Here is a 12,914-nt window from a genome sequence, read left to right as displayed (position 1 = left end):
AAGGGTCGTTGAGTCAACGATTAGTAGTGTAAAAGACCCAACACTAATATTGCAAATACAAAAATAGGGTCGTTGAGACAACGATTCGTAAAGTAAAAGAGCTGCCCCCTTATATTCGGTATATGGGTCGTTGTGACAAAGAACCATTGGATTGAACTTTTAGTTTTCTTAGTAAATCGGGTCGTTGTCACAACGCTTCGTAGAGTAAAAGACCCCCTGTTATTTGTTATTTTTTCAGAAAGGGTCGTTGAGTCAACGATTAGTAGTGTAAAAAGACCCAACACTAATATTGCAAATATAAAAAAAGGGTCGTTGAGACAACGATTCGTAGAGTAAAAGAGCTGCCCCCATGTCGACGTGGTCATCCCAGGTTAATCCTCTGTCAAATAACAATCCTGAAACTTTGTGGAGTATGTTTCCTCTAAAAGGACATCATCCACAAATACAGCTGGCCGTTCTGAAAGCTCATTCTGCCTAAGGCAGAAATGTACAACATTCGATTTGGATTGGTTTGTTTCCAAGTTCATTTCAGCAAAGTATTGAATGCAGGAATTGAGTTCTATGAACGTTGTAACTTAAAGTTCTTGCAATGTTTTGCTTTTAAAACAGAGAGTCGTGTCGTTAGCATACTGAACAAGTTTTCCATGCTGGATCACAGAATTCAATCTACTGACATAAATCAGGAATAAAAGAGGCCAAGGAATAGATCCCTGAGGGACACCATGAGGCACTTTAATTTTGTTTGATGAGACGTTCGAAATCTCCACTGTCTGATCTCGCTCCTTTAGGTAGGAGGCTAGCCATAACCGTGGAAGCCCCCGAACGCCACATCTCTCCAACTGGTGCAACAGTGTCTCATGATGCACACAGTCAAATGCTTTGGACAGGTCAAGAAATATGCTAAGCACATGTTCTCACCTCTCCAATCCATCGACAACATTGTCCAAAAGGTTATTCACGGCATCGATTGTGGATCTTTTTATTCTGAATCCAAATTGCTCTTGATTCAGAACTAGCTTGTTTTCCAGAAAGCTTTCAAGTCTTTCACCTTTCAGAGAAAACCTTTTCAAAAATTTTGCTAAAAACGGGCAGAATTGAAATAGGACGATAGTTGCTTGCAATGCAAGGATCGTCCTTTTTAAAAATTGGAATGACTTTGGCTGTCTTCAGAAGTGATTGAAAAGTTCCAGATTCAAATGAAAAATTTATAGTAAAAGGTATAGCCATTCGCAGAAATACCGGTAGTTTGATGGACATGAAGCATGTAGTATGGGCAGAGTATTATCAATGACTTTTAAGCAATTCAAATCCTCAACAAGGGTTTCCTCAAAAGAAGTAGCATTTGGTGCAGATATCAAAAAGGTTGTGGCCTCAAAGAAACAGTATGATCATGAAAAACATTTTAACCTTCTTGCCGTGATGGACAGAATAAAACCTATTTTTAGCGACCTTAGTGCACCTTATCTACTAAAGAAATGCCTGCATGTTAAGTCACAGAATCTGAATGAGTGTGTGAACCAAATACTCTGGAATCGCCTCCCACGAACCGTGTTTGGAAGTGTACTTACACAAAATAAAGTATAGCTACGTGTATGGTTTTTACCAAAACTGGGCAGTGTTGTTGGGCAGAAACTTTGCAGCACCACGAAAAACCTTGATATATGACGGCTTCAAAAAGCTAAGCGCATGACATCTAATGTTATCAATAGAGCTCGACAGGCCCTGTAAGAAGTAACCGTGGAAAAAACCTGAAGGACCCTGATGATCCCAGTTATAGAGCAGGAGGTTACTGAACTATAATTTATAACTTACTAAGTAAGACCAATCAGTAATTTGTCTTAGCCTATGTACCTTTTTCTCAGGAGCTATTAGATGGATTGCCTGTAAAACATTACAGTTATTTATTCCATTAATTCACAAATTTTTTTAGCACAAGTCATTGTAAGGAAAGCTTAAAATATATTTTTTTTAATTATAAAAAAAAACCATTTTGTTTTTAACATAGGTTAAAAAAATATTTAAAATAAAAATTTAGAAATGTTTTGCTCTTTAAATGGCATAAGAGTTCCATATACTAAGGCCTGACAATTTCATCATGATTAAACCAGTGTTCCTGAGAAAAAAGTTACTTAAAATATTGCAAAATAAAATTGGAAGAGTAGGCCTTACCGAACCCCCGAAGGCTGACTGAACAATTGGAAACACGAACTGCGTATATTGTGCAGATATATTACTGTGTGTTAACTCAGTATAGTGTGTAACATATAGTGAATAAATCTCTTTGCTTCTGAATCTTCTTTGTCCCTGCATTTTGGCAACACTGGAAACTTCAAACTGAATCTCTTTTAGTTGAACACGCCCAATATGGGCACGAAATATCACCTTTAGTGTGTTCTTTTTAATGTTTCTTCAAGAAAGAAGAGGCATATCTTTCCAATCTGTGAAAGTAAACTTGCCCTTTTATCATATAAAAACTTCAGGCTTTTTCCCTCTTGAATATAAAAAAGAGAGTAACTGTTAATAATTGCCTCTTATATTACACTGAATGTAGCTATTGGATAATATTTCAAAAAAGGATTCTCAATGCGTGGAAAGACCTACCTATTGATTTGAGAATCGAGAGAAAGTGTCTGAGATCCCAAATATCACTGTGACCAACGAAGTGAATCATTTAGACATTACCATAATTAAATTTATTCATAGATGAAAAAGTGTCCTGGGAAGGACATATAAACCAGCTGTGTCAACAGCTGAGTACAGGCATTCAGCAGCAGCTAGTAAATCAGCATACTGGGACTATTTATACTAGTGTTTGAATGTCATCCGCGAAAGGAGTTGTGGTCTGTTCTCACTCCACGTATAAAACTGTGAATCGTAAATCAAGTAAGTATAGGGATGCATTTATAATACAAAAGTAATATTCATATAGCAAATCACTTTTAGAACAAAAACAATAGGTACCGTATGTATTGTAGTCAACTATTCATTAACACGAATTCAATATCATTATTATCATATACGTCAGTAGTAACCTAATTGTGTAGTTGATACATAACCTAAAAATATACATTTTAGCTATTGGTCGAAGAAGAACCCGCTGTGCTGGCATCCATCTTTGTTTTAACCTCAAACAAACGTTGTTGGTTTTCAATCTTTTTACAATCTTGTTTTTATGGTAGCCTTTACGGTTAATATCTTATTTAAAGATACGATCAATATGCATCCAAACATTTTGATTTTTTCTACATTGTTATTCAGACGATCTTTGCGTCTTTTTTGTATCTCACGCCAAAACACTCAAACTGTTCTGTAACATTCTAAAATTCGGTTGCTCTTTTAGGCAGTTGTGACCAGACCTTTTTATTGTTGACACAGAATTTTTATTCTGAGAGACGTAGGTAGGTAGCCTACGTGACTAGATCCCCATTTTTTGTAAAACAAGGTAAATAATACTTTCATAGAATATAAAGCCTCACTGATAAAAATTAACAGTGTGATGGTTTCATTTACAATACTTTGCAAAATTTGGTGTGCGCTAACAAATAGACCCAAAACATTGTAATTCACCCTTTAAATATTTGCAAAGTATACACTTTTCACACACAAAATTAGTGGATACTTGTGGCACGTATGAGAAATCTACGACAGAAATTACGGGTGTAAAATGGTTTTAAGAGCAACTTTGTTCGTATAGAGTAAAAAATCAAGACCGTTTTGCTATAACGGCCTCTTAGACTAATTAAACCCGTATTAATATTTTAATTGTTCAGCCGTTACATTGTAATAAATCACATAATCGCCAGGGGGCGTAGCTCAGATGGTAGAGCGCTCGCTTAGCATGCGAGAGGTACCGGGATCGATACCCGGCGCCTCCAGTGTACAATTTTTGTAACAATATTAATACAAAATTGAAATAAAACAATTGAGAGATAAATGAACGTGGGTACCAGTTCTTTTCATAGTTACTTAATAGTGACAGAAACTACAACATTTTAAAAACTATTTACAGATATTTGTATAATCTGTTTTAATTTAGAACTTACAACACACTTGTAACTGTAGAGACTAGTACATTCAGTATAACTTAATGAATAATTGTTCTATACCTACTTGTGCCAAATGTGCCTTTTAATAATTATTATTACTTTTTAAGTAGGATATTATTTTCAGAAATATGTAAATTACTAAGTATTTATATTTGTGCCTTTTAATAATTATTATTACTATTTAAGTAGGATATTATTTTCAGAAATATGTAAATTATTAAGTATTTATATTTTATTGTACAATTTTGAAAATGTACATTTGGACATTTTTGGAATTAAAATAAAAAACTGGTATAAATGTTTGCTGTCTAAAAATATATCTTGACGTTTTTACTTAGAAAATATACATTTTTAAGATATAATTTTGCCCATAGTAAAAACCTAACAAGAAAACGTTTTTACAAGTTTAATGAATGTCACAGTATGTTTCTAAGTATTATTGTACATTATAATACTCGTACAAGTGAAAATAAAAATTTAAAGTTACAAACAAATTGTTTTACTATTCAAACGATAGTAATATGATTGTTTCCTAATGTATAAATCTTTTTATCTTTGTTGTTAGATATTTTTATACGGTTAGTTGAGAACTAATAAGACAAAATATATAAATAATCTCTATATACGAAAAGGTACAGATTATGCCTCACTCATTCATTAATTCATCACTAATTTTGCAATTTCCCGATATATAAGCACATTTTGCACACGCATGTCTCATCACTTAAGTAAATCAACAAAGGTATTTTTATGAAGATGACACGTCCATAGGGGTTGAAATAGGATTGCGAACCCTATAAGAATAACGTTTTTGCTTTTTCAACTACACGACGCCGTAGAAAAATGAAATTTGACATACATGAACCACGTACCTGTAAATTGGTAAAACTGTTTCACACTCCAAATTTTCAGTAAGTATCCCAAAATAGTACCCTTTAAAATTATAGTCCAATAATTATAAAATAGATCTGGAGATTGGGGTATCTTTTAATGATCATCACTTCTATCAGGAGTGTTTATTATGCTATTTAAAAAGGATCTGCCTATGATGTCCTCGTTACTAAATGAAAAAAGCGCGCAAAGCCGCGGGTTATATCTAGTGTTCAAAAGCGGCTCCGTAAAGGCCCGGGCCCCGGTAAAATTGTCCGAAAAAATCGGGCGAAGTACGGGCCTGCACGAGATTTTAAAATTGAATTGCAGCTCATATCACTGTTATAATAAGAATCTACACACCAAAAGTCACCATAAAATGATTTAGGATAGTTAGGATACATGTGTAAATGTACCACCAGTTAAAACCTGTTATTAGTGTACCCAGTTTGTTTACAAAATGTATTTACTCCGCTATCGTTATAATCATGGCTAGGATATTATCCTTGTGTTGTTGGCGAGCTCTTTTAGAATCAACGACACTATCATTGATGTTGAAAGGCCTCGCAAGAATAAAATTAATATTGGTAAATGTGTATTCATTTACTAGTGACATTAAATTAAACTCTTTCCAATGCCCCAAGATGCTTCATTCATAAAACTGTACAGTTCATGTATTTATAACATTTGCATTTCAAAGCATCTTTCACCTGAAGCCTCCCATATTTTACCTGGATGAACTCCGCGCACAACTATGCCTAAGGGAATGGATTGAAATAAGAGATATTCCTTCCAAGACTTTACATCTTAACAAACACATCACCCCCTCTCACAATTTTATACATCTCTATGTATTTAAATAGAATATTTTAAGACCAGTGGGTCGAATCTTTACTGTAATTTTGAAACGCTATATAATGTACCGGTTTTGAAACAAAGTTCATATAAAATACCAACTTTATCGGTCTAGAAGCTTTTGTGTTATGAAAGGACTCAAATCCAAATATTCGAACTGTTAAATTTATAACATCAGCAGGAACTTTATTCGTATAAATGTCCAAAATTAAAATAAATCTCTAGTATGGTACTTAGATTTGAGTATCATTAAATTAAAAATCGTTTCAATACAAAATGAATATATTTTGGAACGCCACACTAATTTCTAAAATATATCTTTTAGGTTAATCGTGTAAGAGGTTGTATTTGCTACCGTGTTGATACTAGCCTCATACTAAGCTAAGTTAATAAGTTTTATTTTGTACAATTAAGATTATTATGTTTAAGATAAACAAAAAGTTAAATGTAAGAAAGAACAATACGATCCTAATTTCGTCTCAATAAAGAAGTGTTTATTATATTCTATTCTATACTTTTACGCCCATATTTTTGGTAGTTGAAGTAAGAGAAACGTATCGTTTTACAAATATAATATACGCATTCAAACGCTTTTTAGTTTTTCGACATTTATATTGGCTATTCTGAAGAAAACATCTCAAACTTTGTGTTTTAAGTAGTTTGAATACTTAGAACTTATAGACTTTCCAAGGAAAACTTAACATGGCTCTCATGAGGTAAAAAACAAGGTCGATCGTTTCCCTATAACCGACTCTAGCTACTGTTTCACTAAGTAAATATAGCCTATTGGATTGTTTCTTTTGTTTCCTGTGCAAAAAATATTCTTTATCGCGCTGACTATCATAAGACATCGTGTTTGCTTAAAATTACACTTTTCAATTAAAAATCTTTAGAATAATTTCAGTATAATAAATATGCGCCACCTTTTATTTTGATTCATAATATGTAACAAACAGAGAGCCAGTGTGTTAGTTCTGTTATGTAAGGTTACTGTAAACAACCAGTAATATTTTAAAGTGAAAGGCATCCTTTTACGAGGTGCCTGGAGGTATTATCTAAAAACAAGAAAGTAAAATTTTAACATTAAATATAGTACATTATCACTCTGGAGAAACAGCTGTTGAGAATCGCCCGAGGCAGCACTGCGGCGACAGACCAGAGGTTGGTAACCCTGTTAGGAGGATATTAGAGCAGGACTGCCGGGTAAAAGCCTGCCGTCCACCCATTACACTCACATGCGGCAAATTCTGTTAGCCGCAACGGCAAAACAGTTTATGTCCAACGCTGCTTCTAGCTAGGTAGCAAATCAGAATTGATTTCTATACTTCAATCCCATTTCATGCTGAAATACCGTACTCATATTAGTGGCAACGAAGGTTTTATTAAGGTCACATGAATGTCAAACATATTTGAACAATAAAACTCACTGAACCATAGAGTTTTATCTGCTCTCTTCTTCATGCGGCAAAACATGAATATAGGTTTATATATGAAGAAAGTTTAATATATCAAGAAACGTGCAGGTGAGGACACAATTTCATCTAAAAAACAAAGAAGTTGGATCTTAGTTCCACCACCAATCTAAGGATTGCCCCTCCATATCCTACTACATGCCAAAGATCTCCTTAATTGAAAGCTCGAGCGAACCTTTTTCATTTTTTCGTTGTGCCTGTGTCATTTGACTCATATTTGACATTTGATTAGTTACATTCTTGTTCTGTTTAAATGATGTGCTGAACAGATGATACAATTACAGATATGATGTAGTATTCCAGTCTCTATATAGAGAGTCATCTTTAATTTAACATCCTTTGGAAGGAGTTGCCTCTCCACGGCGAGGTAGAAAACCTAAGAATTTTAATTGTTTTAGCAATTGAGCTTCGAGCAATGTGGTCAGGTAAACTTGCATGAAAGTCAACACACTGGCCGCGTAACCCAGAAGCCAAGATTAGAAGTAAAATGCTTAGACAAATCCCAAAACTAATTTATATTTTGAACTGTTGTGAATATTGAGTCATCCATTTCACCTGAAATCTGTCACTGTCTGGATGGCTGCTGGGAACCTTGTAGTCTGGACGACTCTGATGTCGAAAGGTTTCGTTTTGAACGTCTTCGTCACCGAACTTTTCGATCTCTCCAGACAGACATGGAGTCAAATCCATGAGAGTGTCAGATTTCAGACGCAGCACTAAGCGGAGGGTGAAATGGAGTAAAATTGAACATTTGTATTGATTCAACCCTTCCCACCATAGCCACGCTGAACTGTTCATTCCTTTCATCTCATTGGCTAATGACCGAATGAACGAAATAAAGTGAAAATGTTTATATTAAAAAAGAAACTTATCAGCAGACTAGTAAATATAACTGTTAAGGAAAAAACACTGTTGAAATATATTTCATATTTCTTACAATCTCGTTAAAATAAATCACTAATTAATAATATGGTTAGTAAATAGTTTTATTTTTATATCCAATATATCCCTTTAAATAATTTAATGAAACGAATATAGAAAGAGGATTCTATAACTACTCCTATTAATACACACTAGAAGTGCAACAAACGTCCCGCCTTGAACTATATGCATCGTAACTGCAGCTTAATCGTTACTGTCGTTGCTAGGGAGAGTTATTCAATAATGACCAGGGTTACAGTCACGCCGCGCCTCGTCTTATCTCCATACACACAGATTGACTGTGTTACTGTTATTGCTAGGGAGAGTTATTTAATAATGACCAGGGTTACAGTCACGCCGCGCCTCGTCTTATCTCCATACACACAGACTGACTGTGTTACTGTCGTTGCTAGGGAGAGTTATTCAATAATGACCAGGGTTACAGTCACGCCGCGCCTCGTCTTATCTCCATACACACAGATTGACTGTGTTACTGTTATTGCTAGGGAGAGTTATTCAATAATGACCAGGGTTACAGTCACGCCGCGCCTCGTCTTATCTCCATACACACAGACTGACTGTGTTACTGTTATTGCTAGGGAGAGTTATTCAATAATGACCAGGGTTACAGTCACGCCGCGCCTCGTCTTATCTCCATACACACAGATTGACTGTGTTACTGTTATTGCTAGGGAGAGTTATTCAAAAATGACCAGGGTTACAGTCACGCCGCGCCTCGTCTTATCTCCATACACACAGATTGACTGTGTTACTGTTATTGCTAGGGAGAGTTATTCAATAATGACCAGGGTTACAGTCACGCCGCGCCTCGTCTTATCTCCATACACACAGATTGACTGTGTTACTGTTATTGCTAGGGAGAGTTATTTAATAATGACCAGGGTTACAGTCACGCCGCGTTTCGTCTTATCTCCATACACACAGATTGACTGTGTTACTGTTATTGCTAGGGAGAGTTATTTAATAATGACCAGGGTTACAGTCACGCCGCGCCTCGTCTTATATCCATACACACAGATTGACTGTGTTACTGTTGTTGCTATGGGAGAGTTATTCAATAATGACCAGGGTTACAGTCACGCCGCGCCTCGTCTTATCTCCATACACACAGATTGACTGTGTTACTGTTGTTGCTATGGGATAGTTATTCAATAATGACCAGGGTTACAGTCACGCCGCGCCTCGTCTTATCTCCATACACACAGATTGACTGTGTTTACTGTTGTTGCTATGGGATAGTTATTCAGTAATGACCAGGGTTACAGTCACGCCGCGCCTCGTCTTATATCCATATACACAGATTGACTGTGTTACTGACACGAAAACAACATTCCCTTAAATAATGTTAGGTACTGTAGTTAAAGGAAAAGCAAAGGGCTGTCACTCTCCTTTCCTATATCAGACAAAGAGTGCAACAACATAAACGCAACTGTGAAACTGTAAACAAATTACAGCAGAGGTGAATTTAATCGGTCGTAACCGAATCTTTCAGATCACAGTAACTTACCAGTCGCATGTAAGTTATATATTTTCCTTATCGGGAAAAAAGTAAACTCTCACAATGGCACTTGATGAATCTTAGACATAAAGTAAATTAAAAGAGCAGAAAGCAGAAGCTTTTTAATCGAAGTTGTTTTTTGTTTGAATATATTTTCAGGCTCAACTATGTCACTTGAAATACCTTACATAGAAAATTAATCTAAACAGATGAAATTTGATACTTTTTACCCAAATTAGGTTTTCGAGACTTACGTGTATACTTTTACTCATCCAACAAAACCTAAAATAGAACCAATCAAAATTTTATTTACGTTTTCAATCTCTCAACTGTTGATACTGAAAGAATATTTACCTGATCTGTCTACTTATGTTTAAGTAAAAATTGTAGGCCTTCAATATATTGCATCATAAACGCTTTCATCTAAGAAGCCTCCGATTTTGAAAATTGCGCGGGAAGCCGCGGGTAACTGCTAGTACCTATATAACTTTGTAATTAGGTTGGATTCAATACAGTATCGTTTTATAAATTGTACGGATATATATTCTAGTTATTGAAAACTAAAAACTGAAAATCAATATCAATAATACTAACACAGTTCAATACTTATATTATGACAGTTGTCGGGTAGGGTACGATAAGCGGAACCGCTTTTTTATATCGAAATTGGCAAACGATATTACATAATGATAACCATCGATATAAACAATCGGTACTGATTAATTATTTTTAACGATTAATTAAATAATCTATATCAATTGCTGTAAACACTTTCAAATAATACTCTTAATGTAATATTTCAATTTTATATAAGTAACATTTGATTATTAAAATGCCAGTCAATTTTAGAAAACTACACGACATTGCTTTGAAAGATGATAAGACATGTTTGTCATGACTTCAACATGTTGGACTTGTGCGGATAACCCCATTATGTGAAATTTATGGGAAAGAAACAACTGTAACTGTGAGAGGAGCAAATATGGTCGTCTTCAGTTTTCCTAATTTTGGTTATAATAATTTGTTTGACCACTGTAAATATTAGATTCATATTTTAATTTAAAACATATGATTGTTATTGAGAACTATAGATACTTTATATCGATTGATAGTCTAGGATTTGTGATTCGAATATTAGGTATCGATGATTACATTCTTCGATATAAAAAACCGGGTCCGCCTACCCCCACAATCCATGTGCGCAATATCATACTATTTCCTCGGTCCAGTCTAGAAATTATATTAGTATTTATATACCTAATCAGTATCGTATACCTCATCAGCGAGAAATGGATGCGGTGTCCCCTCGACGATTTTCTGCCGTAGTAATTGAACTTAGTGTCTCGTGTATTGCCTAGTGATTCCACTTACTATAATCACGGACTCACTGCGCTCGCTTATTTCCTCAAATCGTAGTCACGGAGCGAATGATTTGTAAAATCTAGCTAATGCCCAGTTCCTCCGATTTTGTTCCTTCAACACTGTAAATATGCCGTCACACAATGTCTAAGGAAACCAAATTCAATACTTTACATGTACAGATTCACAACTTTGTTTATTATGTAAAATCCATAACAAATTGATTGGTTTGTCTTGTTGCAACAATGTTGAAATAAGAAGTGCCGTTGCTTTTGTTACTTTTCCACTATATGAATTTAAAAAAATTGAAAATATTGGTAAATTAATCAAACATATGGTCGTGCTGTCATAATACAATGTTTACACATAACAGTTGATAGACACGATTACAGGCTCTTTAAATTTCACATTGCACAGATTTAGAAACCAAGATGGGGTATTTTGTTGCTTTAGAGACCAGTGGGGCTTAGCCCCCTAATAAGAATAGACCTATATTTATCCCAGGGATTCTAGAGTGTCCACGTAACACTTCACTACAATCTACGGAATAGTGTGTTGGGGAGGCACATATGTCTCAAACTTAAAAACCTATAATTACAGCACAGAAAAAGTTTATGAGAATAATAACTAAAAATAATCGATTTGGAACATTCTTTCCCAATTTTTTGTTCCTTAAAAGTTCTTCCTTTAAGATATATTTATGTATATAAGGTACTCAAAGTTTTTTTTTCTTAAGAAGTAGAAACTGTAGGGAAAATATTAACAGACTGCGTAGTAATAAAAATGTGTTCGTACCGAAGCCAACAAACACGTATTTTACAAAATCATTTAATTTTTTAGCACCTACATTATTTAACAAATTGCTAAACAACATAAAAGATTTAAGTAATATAAATGTTTTTCTTAAAAAATTAAGACTATGGTTGTTTACAATTCAGAATATTAAAGATTTATTGTTTTATATTTGTATTTAGTTGTTTTAGTTTTCCCTCCTACTTTACTCCACTGTACTTTGCTTTACTTACTGTATATTACCTTGTATTATAATTATTATAGTTATGATAAGTATTATAGTTATTAAATCATAAATTCTCTCAATAAGTATTTAAGTTGTTTTGTCTAATGATTTTGTAGGTGTTCATATTATAAATTGTAGTAGTTATAGTAATTTATTGTATATTTGATTGTGTATTATAGATTTAAGTATAATTACTTTATTTTTGTTTATATAATTTAGTTGCCATATGAACGGTGATATTTAAAATTGCAGTAAAGCCTCCAATCAGCCTAAGCCTTGGAGGATTAAATATTTCTCACGATATACTTATTAAAACGTATGTAAGGTGTTGTTTGAGAAATAAATTTCTTTCTTTCAATCGGTTGAAAGGTTGACGTGTGAAAGCAAAAAAACAACCAATGGCATTTTCGCATTTATGATATTACTAGCAGTTACCTGTCGTTTTTGCACCTTTATGAGCACTTCTGGTTCGAGTGAATTATATTTATGTCACCAATGTTGAGTTTGCCTTCTTCCCACGATCAAGAAAAGATGTTAAGAAGTGTGTATTTATGGTCATTTTAATTTTCTTCAACATTAGTTATTTTTGTTCCGTAGCTGATTTTGCCTCTTTTACGATTAATAAAACATATATACTGTACATATACAGCTCTAAGAAGCACAATTTTGTCAAAAGAAAACTAATTTAGGTAACATAACAGTTTTTAAATGCGTAAAAGTTAGACTACATTGTTTCTTATATCTGCACTATTAGCAGTTACCCACTGCTTTACACGCAATTTAGCGGGCATTGCATGCGTATGACAACTGCTGGTTCCAGTGAGTTATATTTCCGACGCAGATGCTGAGTTTGC

The 12,914-nt window shown here is 34.3% G+C and overlaps 1 non-coding gene across 1 annotated transcript; it reads left to right on the top strand.

Moving 5' to 3' along the window:
* Window positions 1-3,802: 3,802 nt before the first annotated feature.
* On the top strand, window positions 3,803-3,875 carry Trnaa-agc. The gene has a single exon. It is a non-coding gene; the product is annotated as a tRNA-Ala (tRNA).
* Window positions 3,876-12,914: the final 9,039 nt, after the last annotated feature.

Source organism: Homalodisca vitripennis, unplaced genomic scaffold (assembly GCF_021130785.1).
Source record: "Homalodisca vitripennis isolate AUS2020 unplaced genomic scaffold, UT_GWSS_2.1 ScUCBcl_2867;HRSCAF=7998, whole genome shotgun sequence".
In the NCBI taxonomy this organism is placed as follows: Eukaryota; Metazoa; Arthropoda; class Insecta; order Hemiptera; family Cicadellidae; genus Homalodisca; species Homalodisca vitripennis.
This window is presented reverse-complemented; position numbering and strand designations above follow the sequence as displayed.